The 14,233-nt window shown below is 33.0% G+C and overlaps 1 long non-coding RNA gene across 1 annotated transcript in view; it reads left to right on the plus strand.

Annotated features, from left to right (window-relative positions):
- LOC137616237 (uncharacterized) overlaps positions 1 to 3,602 on the plus strand; it is a 42,918-nt gene extending 39,316 nt beyond the window's left edge. Inside the window, exon 3 of the long non-coding RNA XR_011039361.1 lies at positions 2,534 to 3,602. This is a non-coding gene — a long non-coding RNA (uncharacterized lncRNA). The remainder of the gene's footprint in view (positions 1 to 2,533) is intronic.
- The last annotated feature ends 10,631 nt before the right edge of the window (positions 3,603 to 14,233 follow it).

A 14,233-nucleotide genomic window follows, 5' to 3' on the forward strand; every position in this document is an offset into this window, starting at 1 on the left:
CTAGTTGCTTCCCTCTGGCCCGCGAGAGAATAACTTACCGAGGTACTTCGATAGCTAGTAGACGTTCCCAGAACTCTTCCCCTAAGGGTGGACCTGCTACGTCTGCCACGCGTAAGAAGGTACTCCAAGGCCTCCACGCTCTTCGTCTCACTGCCTTCAGAGTATCGAAAGACTCTCGAGAACTAGAGGTTTTTCGAAGGAGGCAACCAGAGCGATTGTTAGAGCAAGGAGAACATCCACCCTTAGAGTCTACCAATCGAAGTGGGGAATCTTCCTTAACTGGTGCAAGTCAGTATCCGTATCCTCGACCAGTACCTCTGTAACTCAAATAGCTGACTTCCTCTTATATCTGAGAAAAGAGCGATCTCTTTCAGCTCCCACTTTCAAGGGTTACAGAAGCATGTTGGCATCAGTCTTCAGTCACAGAGGCTTAGATCTTTTTAACAATAAAGATCTACAGGACCTCCTTAAGTCTTTTGAGACCACGAAGGAGCGTCGTTTGGTTACACCTGGTTGGAATTTAGACGTGGTTCTAAGATTCCTTATGTTAGACAGGTTCGAACCACTTCAATCAGCCTCCCTGAAAGATCTCACCTTTAAGACTCTTTTCCTGATATGCTTTACCAGCTAAAAGAGTCAGTGAGATTCATGCCTTCAGCAAGAACATCGGATTTTCATCCGAAACGGCTACATGTTCTACATCTTGGTTTTCTAGCCAAACACGAGCTGCCTTCTCGGCCTTGACCAATATCGTTCGTTATTCCAAACTTATCGATATGGTTGGAAAGGAACTAGAAAGAGTATTATGTCCTGTAGAGCTCTTAAGTTCTATTTTAAAAACCTTTATGAGGCCCGTCTGAAGCTTTATGGTGTTCAGTTAAGAATTCATCTTTGCCTATGTCAGAGAATTCTTTATCCTATTATTTTCAGACTGTTAATACGAGAAGCTCATTCCCTTCTGAATGAGGAAGACCAAGCTTGGCTGAAGGTAAGGACACACGAAGTTAGAGCTATCACAACTTCCGTGACCTTTTAATAAAATAGATCTCTGCAAAATATTTTCGACGCAACCTTTTGGAAAAGCTAATCAGTGTTCGCGTCTTTTATCTTAAGAATGTCCAGTCTCTTTACGAGAACTGCTACACTCTGGGACCATTCGTAGCAACGAGTGCAGTAGTGGTGGGGGCTCCACCACTACAATTCCCTAATTCCAGAACCTTTTTAATCTTTCTCTTGAAATATTTCTGGGTTGTCCGGAAGGCTAAGAAGCCTTCCGCATCCTGGTTGATTTGGCGGGTGGTCAAATTCTTTCTTGAGAAGCGCCTAGATTAGAGGTTGTGATGAGGTCCTTTAGTATGGGTTGCAGCCCTTTATACTTCAGCACCTAGGAGTCGTTCAGCATCCTAAGAGGACCGCTAGGCTCAGTAAGGAAGACGTACTTAAAAAGGCAGAGTAATGGTTCAAGTCGACTTCCTTACCAGGTACTTATTTATTTTATGTTTGTTATTTTGAATAACGGCTAAAATAAGATACGGGATACTTAGCTTCTTTGTTAACATGTATGCTGGTCTCCACCCACCACCCTGGGTGTGAATCAGCTACATGATCATCGGGTAAGATTAATATTGAAAAATGTTATTTTCATTAGTAAAATAAATTTTTGAATATACTTACCCGATGATCATGAATTTAAGGACCCGCCCTTCCTCCCCATAGAGAACCAGTGGACCGAGGAGAAAATTGAGTTCTTGTTGACAAGAAGTACTTGAGTACCTGCTCACAGATGACGCTGTTGTGTACACCCCCCACCTGTATAGCGATCGCTGGCGTATCCCGACCGTAGATTTCTGTCGGGCAACGGAGTTGACAGCTACATGATCATCGGGTAAGTATATTCAAAAATTTATTTTACTAATGAAAATAACATTTTTCTTGATAAATTTAGAAGTTGTAGGTCAGATGTTTTTTTAGGAGAGTGAAAGCAACCCTAATTATTGATTTACTCAGAACTACTGTATTCCTAGTAATATGTTACACATGGAACTCTTAGTGTCAGTAAATCCTACAGTATTTTGCTTATAATTTACACAACTCTTTTTATATTGTGAATATTTTATGATTACACCATTGTGTGTTTCACCATGTATCTTATGTGGTGTAAGGTACAATCTTTTAATCAGGAAATTATGGTTTATTGGATAACTCTTGAATAAAATTGAAGAATGAGTGTTTTGTTAGTTAAGTTATTTGATTATTATAGTGAAGTATTTCCTTTTTAGGGTTTATGAGGTAATACTTTTCCATCTTAGCAGATATACTTTCAGTTGTAATATTTGCTATCATTAATGTTTTGTCCATCTCTACTTTTTAATTATTTTAATTTTTATATTTAATGCTTTAGAATATTTTGTATTCTTTATAGTTTATCATGCAGTTTATTTTACTAGTTATAGTATTGATATTAAAGTGCTCAGTAAATATTTGAATAAGACTGATTTGTCTGTACAATTAACATATTTTATTTATTTTTCAGGCTAGAATTATCAAAACAGAAGAAAATTATTTATATCCTCCTGCTCAAAACAAGAAATTGAACTACAAAATACGTGGTACAGTAAATATAATGAAACATCCCTTTTGACATCAAGATGATAATAAGAAGCTAATACTCAGGGATTTACTATAGGAAAAAACCCACAATGTTTCCAAGAATTGATGATTTGATTCATTCCTGACCACAATAGGAGCACCAGAGAAAGTCTCGACTGATGTGACCAGTGTATCGTCAAATTTTTATGAGGTATTAAAATATTATCATTACAATACAACAAATATCTTGAGGTTATTGAGGTTTGAGGAGGTTGTGTTATAATGGTCACTCCATTTATATACCATAGGTTCAATAGCATAAACTAATTGAAGACAGAAATAAGAAGCGTTAAGTTACAGTAAATGATATAATGTTTACAACATTGATATTACCATATTAATTCAGGTTTATCATTTTCATTTCTAGATGCCGTGAATTTAATTATTAAAGCGATCAATCTTTACCCAGTCTAGTACCAATTATCCTATTTGCTCTTTACAAAGTCAGTGCATATAAAACTAATCTTGGGTATTTTTAATTTCTGTGCATCTATGTGGTACTATTTTTCTAGTAAATTCTAAATGCCCAAAGTTTAACTTGAAAATTAAATCCAAATCAACATTTATGAGCTCTTAATATAATTAAAGTTCAGATTACAATTTCCTAATTATTATTTAATATTAAACAAGCTCAATCATTAGTTTAGTTGCCTGAAAACGTGGGCGATTACAAATATACCGAATGATAATGGATTCCTATTACCTTTTACAATAATTAGATGGAATTGTTATAGGTAGTGTTAAATTTTTTCCAAAAGTTAGGACAATGAATATTAAAAACGAGTTAAGACCAACATATGTGAATGAGGAAGGACCCTTACCTTAAAATTTATCACTCATGTTTTCAATTTCCATAAAGTGGCTGTTGAATCAAATGTCAATATCCTCTGAACCTCGTAACCCACACTTCTAGAACATATCAATTTTAGAATTGTGTAAAATACTGTAAACAAGTTTTCTAATTGTGTGACTGAAGGGAGATGGATTTTAATCACCTTTTTAGTAATTAATTCAAATTCATTCTACAATCTATTTATTAAAGTGTATAAATTGCTTGTGAATATAACCTATTTACTGTATACCATTACATCTCTTTCAAGAATGTCGTCTAATTATTAGCAACTGTCAGCCAATTTTCCTTTACATAATGTTGAATCTACAGTAGGCTTTTGTTCTCTTAAAATGTCTAAGCAGAAATGCTTAAGATGGTAGCTATTGTACTAAATATTTCTGGCGCTCTAATTAGCTAATTCTTGCCAGTGCTATTCAGTCACTTTTCTTGAGAGGGGGTATGCCCTTAGGAGAATAACTCCTATTCTATTAATCAACACATTTATTATAAATATACTAAAGAAGTAAAGAAAATACTGAATGATGACTTTACTTTGTATGCTACAAAATAACCGTCTTATTTCCTTCCCACTTGCAATAATGACAGATACTGTTTTCTGCTTAACTGAATTTTTCATGTAAAGTGCTAGCACTAGAATTAGTTTTCATGCATTCCAGTTGAAGGGAGACCCAAGAATACTCTTAAAAGATTTCATATTTTATTTAAGAAGTTGGTTTAGGTTTTTTATATCCAGCTAATACATTTTATCTTGTGCAACGGGAAGGAAGGAAACTCCTAAATAGAATAATTTGAATATTTATGAAAGGAATCACTGTATTTAAGATCTTAAATGGTATTGCTAAACATTAAAATTCTAATATAATTCTCTCTCTCTCTCTCTCTCTCTCTCTCTCTCTCTCTCTCTCTCTCTCTCTCTCTCACACAGTTATATTCACAATGAAAAATATACCTCTCTCTCTCTCTCTCTCTCTCTCTCTCTCTCTCTCTCTCTCTCTCTCTCTCTCTCTCTCTCTCTCTCTCTCTCTCTCTCTCTCTCTCAATCAATTAAGGTTATATTCACAATGAAAAATATATCTGTATCAAAGTAAGTTTAGATTGTTTTAAAACTTTTTCCCCCTGGTTGTTTGTAAGCTTAATCTCAAACTTTCATAATTGATAATTTTTTTTTTTTTTTAAATAAATTTTTTCCCAAAATATTAATATTTAGTTATTCTGGTCACATATAACATTCCAAAGGCTTGTTTGCAGTAGAAGACCCTATTTATTTTTCTTCATCTATTTCCAAACATTAGAAGGAGAAAATTTCTACTAAAAGATTCTAATCTGTTGTCAACTGGTTTTAAGCTTTGCATATTCTTTGTACAAAAATGCAAGTAACTGCCTTGTACTCTAGTGGCCTTTGATGCCCCAGTGCTTGGCTTAATGCCTAAATCCTATATTCAATTCATTGTACTCTAGTGTAGAATATATCCCATATAGTTAGTGACAGTTATAGTTGGGAGCATTTTACAATTTAAATTTATAATAAATGATTTATGAAAGGAATAGTAATTAAATTTATTATGGTAGTGTTAAGAGAAGGAAACCACCAGTGGAAGTTATTTTTAAATCGACATTCACAGAATATTTCTCAAAGTAAATGTGCTAAGAGTGGAAGACTTCAGTGAGTAGTTATACCTAATGAAAGGGTTAAGATTAATATTTTGTAAGTGAATGCTCAGACACCTAGTTCTTGATACTTAGGTTAAACTTAATATGAATTTAGGAATTTTACTTATGGCAGTAATTTGAAGGGGAAAAGTAATTGGGTTGTGATCGATTATTTAGGATAAAGTGGTAAATAATTACCTATAGGGAAGCTCAAAGAAAAAAGTTACGGGTTATTTAAAACAATTTAGTGAATACCTGAGAGATTCCTTTCAACGTATCATTTTGAAGGCGTACTTTAAAGATTAGTACTTTTAAAACTATGTTTACAGATTAAGAGGGTAATGTTGTGGTTGAAATGTTCAATTTTTAATAGAAATTTAAAGAGTATTCTTTAAAACTATCAATGGTTGTTTTATAGGTAACATTGCTTAACAAATCCAAAATGTAACATCATGTAGATAGTATGTGCTGCAAATTTTTTTTTAAGTCTGATATCAAATGTTTAAAACCAGTTCTTTTTCATATACAATTAAATACTGTTTTGTCATTTATGATTTTATTAGATACAAATATTGAACATTAAAACTTGTTAAAGACACGAGATGCTTATGTAACTCATAATTGTACATAAAGTTATGATAATTGTTCTTTTTTTTTTTTTTTGGTAAAGTGTTTGCTACTTGATAATGTAAATTGTATAAGAATATTTGTATGGACAAAAACACTTGAAAATATAAGAACAAGGGTCCTTGAAGGTAAATTATGGCAAAAAAAGTGACGTTGCATTTTTAGTAACATTGGCACAAAAGTCAACTATAGACTGCGTCCTTGTTTAGGTCGAATGATGTAATTCTAGGAATAGTTAACGGTGTAGAATTTTTCAGACTTGAGCTCAGTCATATAAGACTGGTCTTACCTATTTTTTTTTTCAATTTTGAACATAAGTAAATTCTTAGGCTTTTACCATTCATTATCTGTAGACTTTAATCATTAATTATGAGAGACATTAAGAAATAATCTCCCTTACTAAACTTACTGTCTCATTTCCTTTGTGAGGGAAGAAGTTTATTCAAAACAACTACTGTATTCAAATATCTCGCACTTCTTGTCATGAATGAATCCTTTCCTGCTTTCTGAGTATAATGAACCTAGTATATGACTTGAGTACTGTTGTCAGTAACGTCCTAACTACTGACATTCAAATGTTGGGCCATCTGCTTTTACTTATTTTGTATATGTATCACTTTTTTTGCCATGAATATCATTCAGGACCATAGCTCTTGTATATCCAAGTATTTTTGTCTATACCAATTATTATGTGATGAACCTTATTAAGTAGGTTAACATGTTTAATATTTTTACAAGGTATGCTAAGAATATAATAATCACTTATAAGGTTTGTTACATATGACAGAAAACTAAGCAGTAGAGCTAGTTTCTATTTTCACGTAAAGCCCCGTAGGCCTACTGCCAACAGGCTCTTTATAAGAAAGGATTTATTACAATCAAGTTACATGCCTTATTAAACAGCGTAGATGCCAACAAAATGTTTCAAAGATAGTTGAAATTATTTTAAATATGTTGTATATTATCTACAGCAATATATATAATTTTAACTTGAAATATTTTGTTGGCATCTATGCTGTTTAATAAGGCATATCACTTGATTGTAATGAATTATTTCTTATAATAGCCTTTTAGCAGTGTACCTTTGGGGCTTTCCATGAAAAAGAAACTAGCTCTACTGCTTAGTTTTCTGTCTTATGTAACAGGCCCTATAATTGATTATAATATTCTTAGCATAACTTGTGAAAAAGGTTGATTAATCTATATATTTTCCGTACTGAGAAATTGCAAGATACATAGTTAACAACTCATTGTAACATTTAAGGAATTTGAAAATAAAATATATTAAGTATAACGCTTTATTTTAGTTTCCCCTGGTATATAAACAGAAAACGGACAGAAAATGAAAAACTGAATTTAAAAATAAAAACAAATTTAATGACTTGGAGCGTTCTCCCTATATTAACACTCATATGACAAGAGTATTCTCCCCAAGCGCCCCCCTACCTCTTCAAGCACCAGTAAAATGCCTGATTCCCCACGAAGTAGGGACCAAAAGGCTCATGAGAATAGTCCTTTCTCCTAACTAGTCACTCGTCCTTTTTTGACTGTTATTGAACCCCCCACATACTGAGTTAGTTCACTCCCCCACTGGTGTGGTGAGAGTAGCAGTAAGTGTTTTATGCATATAAAGTAAAAGCCAAGATGGCCGAACGGTCTCGTATTTCATGTTGGACCAAGTCCACTTCTAAATCCAGCTGACTGTCACGTAGGTTTTATCCTTACTAAAGTCATGATAATAATAGCTCATTATTTTCATTAGTTAATATTCCTCAAAAGCCTCTGAATTTTATTCAACTTGAAGCTACGGTATTTAAATTTTAGGTACAGCATTATACCTAAATATGCAATGGAAGCTTCCCATTTAAGACAATATGGCTGAAGAAAAACTTAGAAATTCGTTCAAGACTTTTATTGTAGAAGATTGATGGCAAACATAAGACAGGTTTTTCAGTGTTATCATTTTAGTTATATTATGAAAATACAAACACTATTTAGTCAATGACATATATATCAAATTCACGAAACCTCATTTTCTGAAAGCTTTAAACGCCCTAGATTCAAAGAAAACTTGGCTCATGATTCGACCAAGAAAGACTCTTAGGCGAGTCATCCTTCACCTAATATAGTGCACATTTTCTTTGAATTTTTTTTCCGGCCACTGTCCGTTTTCTTTTTCGAACATTTTTGGTGCGTTTAAAGATCATCAAATGTGGTTACATATTTCATGATTGTGTAAGTAAGTAGTACTTCCTCTAATAGAAAGATAAAATTATTAATAAAAAAAAAAGAAGGAAAAGGAAAGCCCACCAAGGCCATCCCCTATCCCACCTAGTAACCAGAAACTTAATGCGAAGTTATCTTTTTGAGAAAGCAATGTTACTAGGCCCTTGAATGCTTTCCTTTTCCTTCTTTTTTCCTTTTTTTTATTAATAAGTTTACAAAAATAACATCAGGATTGTAATTCAACGACTTCAGGAATAGTTTACAGCTCTCCTGAAGTTAAATGGTAAAATGCTTATGCCATTTTTTACATTACTAGCCTACATTTCGATTCCAGTGATTATCAAGTTACGTTAATTCTTTAATGCAACATAAAATTCCACACTTTTACAAGAAAAACAAATAGCATTTCTAAGCTGAAAAAAAAATCATAAACCTAAAAGAAAAAGTAATTTTCAAGCCTTATAGTGCAAATTCAGAGCGATCCATTACTACAGACACCTGAAGCTCAGTGAAAAGCAGACAAGATTCACAAATGCCAAGGTGCCTCCCTGTCTCGTCCCATTTAATGCACATGATTGAGTCAGGTAAAAGAGAAGAAGACGTGCAAGGCTACTGCCCTGACCATCCTTGCTACTCCTCCCAGCAAACAGTCAGATCGGACCGAAGTACGCATTCACCTTACACGTGGACACCTGAATCACTTAGCTGTGTAATAAAGTTTTCAAATGCAAACCCCTAAAAAAGCAACGCTGGAAAGCGATTTTAACCTGAAACACTTTATAAAGCTAACTATATTATTTTAGGGAATAACCTTATGAAAATGACTTTCTTTTTACCAGCATTTGGACAGTGTTATAAAACATTTGATTCTAATTGAATATTTACCTACATTTGAGGTAGATTGAGTTTTAATGCAAAGTTGATATAACTCCTAATAAGGAAGCATGTCTACAACCAATATCCCAAAATATACAATACTCCTAGAAAAATGAGTATGTCTTATACACCTATAAGAGTTAAATTGTTAACCTGGCTAGACACTATTCCTACGTTTAATATACTATCTTAGCTTATAATCCCTCACTAAAATATACTATCCTCAGCTTATAAGTCCTTAATAAACTTTAATCGTCTTACAATTATTTATAATACACTTCTCACCTTATAATCTCTTATTATACTATCCTCTGTTCATAATCTCTTACTATACAGTACTACCCCGAGCATATATTCCCTAAGGTATCTTCAGCCAATAATAATAGATAATTCTTTATTATTCATTAAGCATTTTACGCAGGGCCTGTGTAACTGATATATCACTACCAGTTACAGTGAAAATAGTTATGATCATGACATTTTTAGTAATTAAAATAATTGGATACTTTCTGGTCCTTAATAGATTTTATATTAATCCAACCTGAAATTAAGTAAAACGCCCTTTTCTTTTTAAGTTGCCAGAATGAGCTCGGACACAAATGACAGAATTACGAATAGTACGATATATATTTTTTTTTTTTTTTTTACTGAAAACAGAGGCAAGATGAAGATATTAAATAAAAGATATGATTTTATTATTGTTTGAGGCACGAACGTCTCAGATCTCAGAAATACCTTGTAGTAAATAAAATCAAATATATTCTTAGATTGCTAATTAGTGAATTTTATATAATTCTATTTAATTCGTTTAAAAATGATAAATTCATTACGTGTTTTAATTCAGAATAATGAAAAACTAGAATAATTTTCGTAATAGAGAAATACAGGACCAAGAATTATTACTTCTATACAAGTTAATTATTGTTACGAAAATATAAACACTTAAAGATCGCTGCATCAAATTTAAATTTCACAACAAAAAGATAGATTATAATCGTCTATCATTAATTTCTCGGTGACTTTATGAAGACTGAAATAATCTCCTTAGATACTTCAACAAATCGTATGTTACTTCAAAACTGTAAAATCGAGAAAATAACTTGATCATTAAAGAATTTTTCTATATAAATCCATATAAATATTTTTTTAAGTTAATGACACAATTATTTCAGGAAATATATCATAATCAGGCATATAATAAAACATTTTTTTACTCTAATACATTTCTAAGATTATAACGCGCTATTTCAAAATATAAAATAGCCATTTTTTATATACTCTGCTTAACGAAGCTGATGATTCTACTCTTGGATTTTTTTTTTTTTTTTTTTTTTTTAGGAAACGTGAGTTTGAAGCTGTCAATTGGCTGACTGACTGGCTGTTGTAGGCTACTTCCCAAAATGATAGAGGACATTTTCACCTAGATCATGAAATTTCTTCAGAAGCTAAGCTACGTAAATTACAATGTAAAATCCAACATAATTCTAAATGAAAAACTTTTAATCCTAATTTGTACCCATCTACATAAAAATTATACCTGAATTCCTTTCAGTATGACTTTTTGGAGAAACACTGAAAAAACTGATTTCCTTTGTCCACCTCGAAACATGACCCATTGAAGGGAAATAGGCAAAAGAACGACCTAACTTCTCCACAAGAATCCCACATCAGTCACTCAATACTATCACAACAATCTCTCATTCCTTGCAGTGAAATTCATAATACTTCCATAGCACAATGTCACCAACGTTCAATATTTGCAAATTCTCATCACAATTAAATCAAACACTGATAAAGGATACAAATTTTCTGGGTTTTAATCGTTTTTTCTATACCGATGTGCAATGAACAGCCATCTTAGAGAGCAAAAGTGACTTTAAAAACAGTTGATCTCGTTATCAGTTATAAAAAAACAAATGTTATCCGAAGGACAATCCTGTGATTTACGTTTTTTAAGGACGTTGAATTGAAATTAGAAATTTAGCCCAGCTCTTGGCCCTGTGAGGCCATTCAACACCCAGGTGTAACGAGGGATAAACCATACAGGTACACTTTGAAGTAAAAGTTATTAGAGCTTTGACGGGAAGATGGAAGGATGAAGGCAGGAAAGGAGGACGTAAAGTTGAAGGGTATAAACATATCGTAGCTACAGGACCGTTGAATAACGCCTACAGAGAATCCTTAGAGGTGCGCTGATGGCACTATCCTCATTCAGGTTTTGAGAGAGAGAGAGAGAGAGAGAGAGAGAGAGAGAGAGAGAGAGAGAGAGAGAGAGAGAGAGAGAGAGAGAGAGAGAGAGTTACCCTATTTCACTTAGTCGTGGAACAAAAGTAACATTAGAGTAGCTACGTTGTGCAATATTCAATTTCCCATACTTTTTTTTTCATTACTTTGCAACTCCATCAATCATTTTTAATCTACTGTAATCTTGTAATTCTCAATTTTATATTAAAACTATTCTAGCTCGAGTGAGGTCTCATGATCCTTTTAGGGCAAATCACAAAAATCAATGGTATCCTAGAAGGGTGTGGGCACAGTAATAATTATTTACAAGGTCAGCAGTGAGTACCTTGTTTTTGGCAAGATTAAAACCTAAAGCGATATCGAAACTCACAACCTCTGCTGATATTGTACTCTATAAACTATACCCTCTTTTCAATATGACAATTTGTAAATTTCTTCTTACAAATAACAAGAAAGGCTTTTTATTTTGATAATGAACCATGTTCTGAGTGTGAAGCATTTTAATCATTACAGTTCTAATCAAATTTCAAGCTAATTTTAAATAGGATAAGTTGATACCGGTTATCTAATGAATTAAAAGAAAAACTGGCCAAAAGGCTACGTAATCTAACAAACAAACAAAAGCTAAAATAGCTATACAAAAAAAAAAAAAAGGCGGGTATGAACCTACCCACGATCCAGTGTATAATCTTAATAATCTTACAATTTCTGTACATTGTCAAGATATCTATTATCTAACCATAAACATAGATAAGGGATTGAAAAAGAGAATTAACCTGATTCTGAGTTAACTATATTTAGGGACTTAGTGAACTTTTGAATATGATATTCCAATTATTGTTCATTTCGCATATGTAAAATATCTAATATGTCTCTTACAATGATATTAATTTTCCTTAAGGAAGAATATTGTTTGAAGACAGAACTATTGCTGCACATCAGTATTGCATTAACCTCCTCCCAAAAAACCTACCCAGATGTCAACGCATGTTTAAAACACATGATACCATGATAAATAATCAATGCAATTTTATAGAAATGGAATTTTCGTACCTAGACCAATATAAAACAATAAAAAATCTTTGCCATAAATCCAGGAAACTCTCCACTTAAAACACACAAACCTGACGAGATTCTTTATAAACCTATTCTTCATACCAAATCAATTTTCGCACCTTTCAAACAACGCAAACACACACACACACATACATCTGGACAGCCTTCCCGTAAACGATAACATATTCAAAAACTTATTACACAATTCTTCTAAAAATGATTAAAGTGTTATTTATCCCTTCTTTATGTCAAGGGCACAAACGACACGAGACAAGAAACAAAATGGAATTTATGAGCCGAGCTGTGCACCTTTTCAGAGAGCCCAGCTATCTCGCCATAATAAAAAGTTCTGAAATGCAAGACTTGAAAATGACCCTCATACCAAATTACTTGAAACACTTACGTTATGTACACGTATCATTAACCTTTAAAATTCTAATTGTACTTAAACTTGGAGATTTTATGAAAAAAATAGAAATAACAGCATCAATTACACATTAACTTCAAAAAGAGCATAAACATGTCTGGAGTACATTGAATCACAATCCTTTTACATTAGATAGAATTTACACTACTTACATTACACAGTTCATAACAAATTTGATGATTTTGTCATTGACACAAGTGCATAAAACATTACTAGAAATGAAAATGATAGTACCAAAACCTGCACATTTGACATTATAACCTTCTACAATACAAAGTTTTTAAACATATTGAAATATTTGACTTAAAAAGAACTTTTATACTTGATTTTGAAATTTGATAAACCGTTACAAACTTAGGAGAATTTGAGGCTTTTGGGCAAGTTAATAATGGCATAACATTACCATATTTTTTCATGACTTTAGCTGTCAGGATAAAACCCGCAGTGACATGACAGCTCGATCAATAAGCAGACTAAAATCCAACATGTTTACCAAGACAGGCTGTCGGCCTTTGACAAGTACAATATATTCAAGCAAACACATTGATCTGCAGTTCTCAAGACACCAGTAAGAATGAACAAACTCTGTACGTGGGGAATACAATAACAGTCTAAAAGAACAAGTGATTATTCTAGTTAAGATCAGGATCTACCTCATGAACCCTTCAGCCCTTTTTATGGTGAGGAATAAATGGCAAATGCTGATGCTCAAAGAGGAGGGGGGCAATGGGAGACTCATCAGCCATATGAGGCGAGAATCTTTGTTTTTTTTTTTTATAACATTTCCAAATTTGGGATAAGGAAGGATCAAGGAATGGGGAGTGGGAGATCTGAAATTGGAGGAGATCATCAGAAAATTTCTTCATTATTCGACCTTACTGGAAAATGTATGAAAAATCTCCCTTTACTTTTAACAATTAGCATATTACTCATCAAGGTATGTTCATGTAGCACACACAGAGAGAGAGAGAGAGAGAGAGAGAGAGAGAGAGAGAGAGAGAGAGAGAGAGAGAGAGAGAGAGAGAAATATTACTAGATTACCTAAAGTACCTGGAAATTAAAGGAGCTTCTTTCGATTGGAGTGGCCATTAAATTCATCCAGTTAAAATCCCATCTGTTTTATACCTAATCTACACAACCAAAATGATTCCTAAGTCTTCTCCCTCCCTTTAGTTAAACAGAAACACTTTACACTGAGATTTTCTAAGCCCAAGAAATTAGATTGTTCATCTTACTATGCACTTCACTGCATTAGTTTTTCAGTAATGAGGTTTTTGCTGAGGTCGCCTCTTAAATATCCAAATTAAAGAAAGATCCTTTCTAATATCAATCAACGGTCACACCATAACCAATCCTTTCAGGAGTTAGCCTACCATAGCTTATTTCTATTTATCAAAATATTACGAACACTTTATCAAAAATACTTGTTTCCATCAAATCCATAACAGTGACCTGAACTTACAACTTTCATTATCAACAATCTTTACTTACAAATATCAAATTTATTTCTCTAATAATTAAAGGTTTTATATTCCATACATCCAATAACTAATATACCGTAGCTTATTCTTTCATTAGCCAACATTCTTTTACACTACCAATCATCCTTAGGATTGGATTAAGTT

This window comes from Palaemon carinicauda, chromosome 22 (genome assembly GCF_036898095.1).
Source record: "Palaemon carinicauda isolate YSFRI2023 chromosome 22, ASM3689809v2, whole genome shotgun sequence".
Classification (NCBI taxonomy): Eukaryota; Metazoa; Arthropoda; class Malacostraca; order Decapoda; family Palaemonidae; genus Palaemon; species Palaemon carinicauda.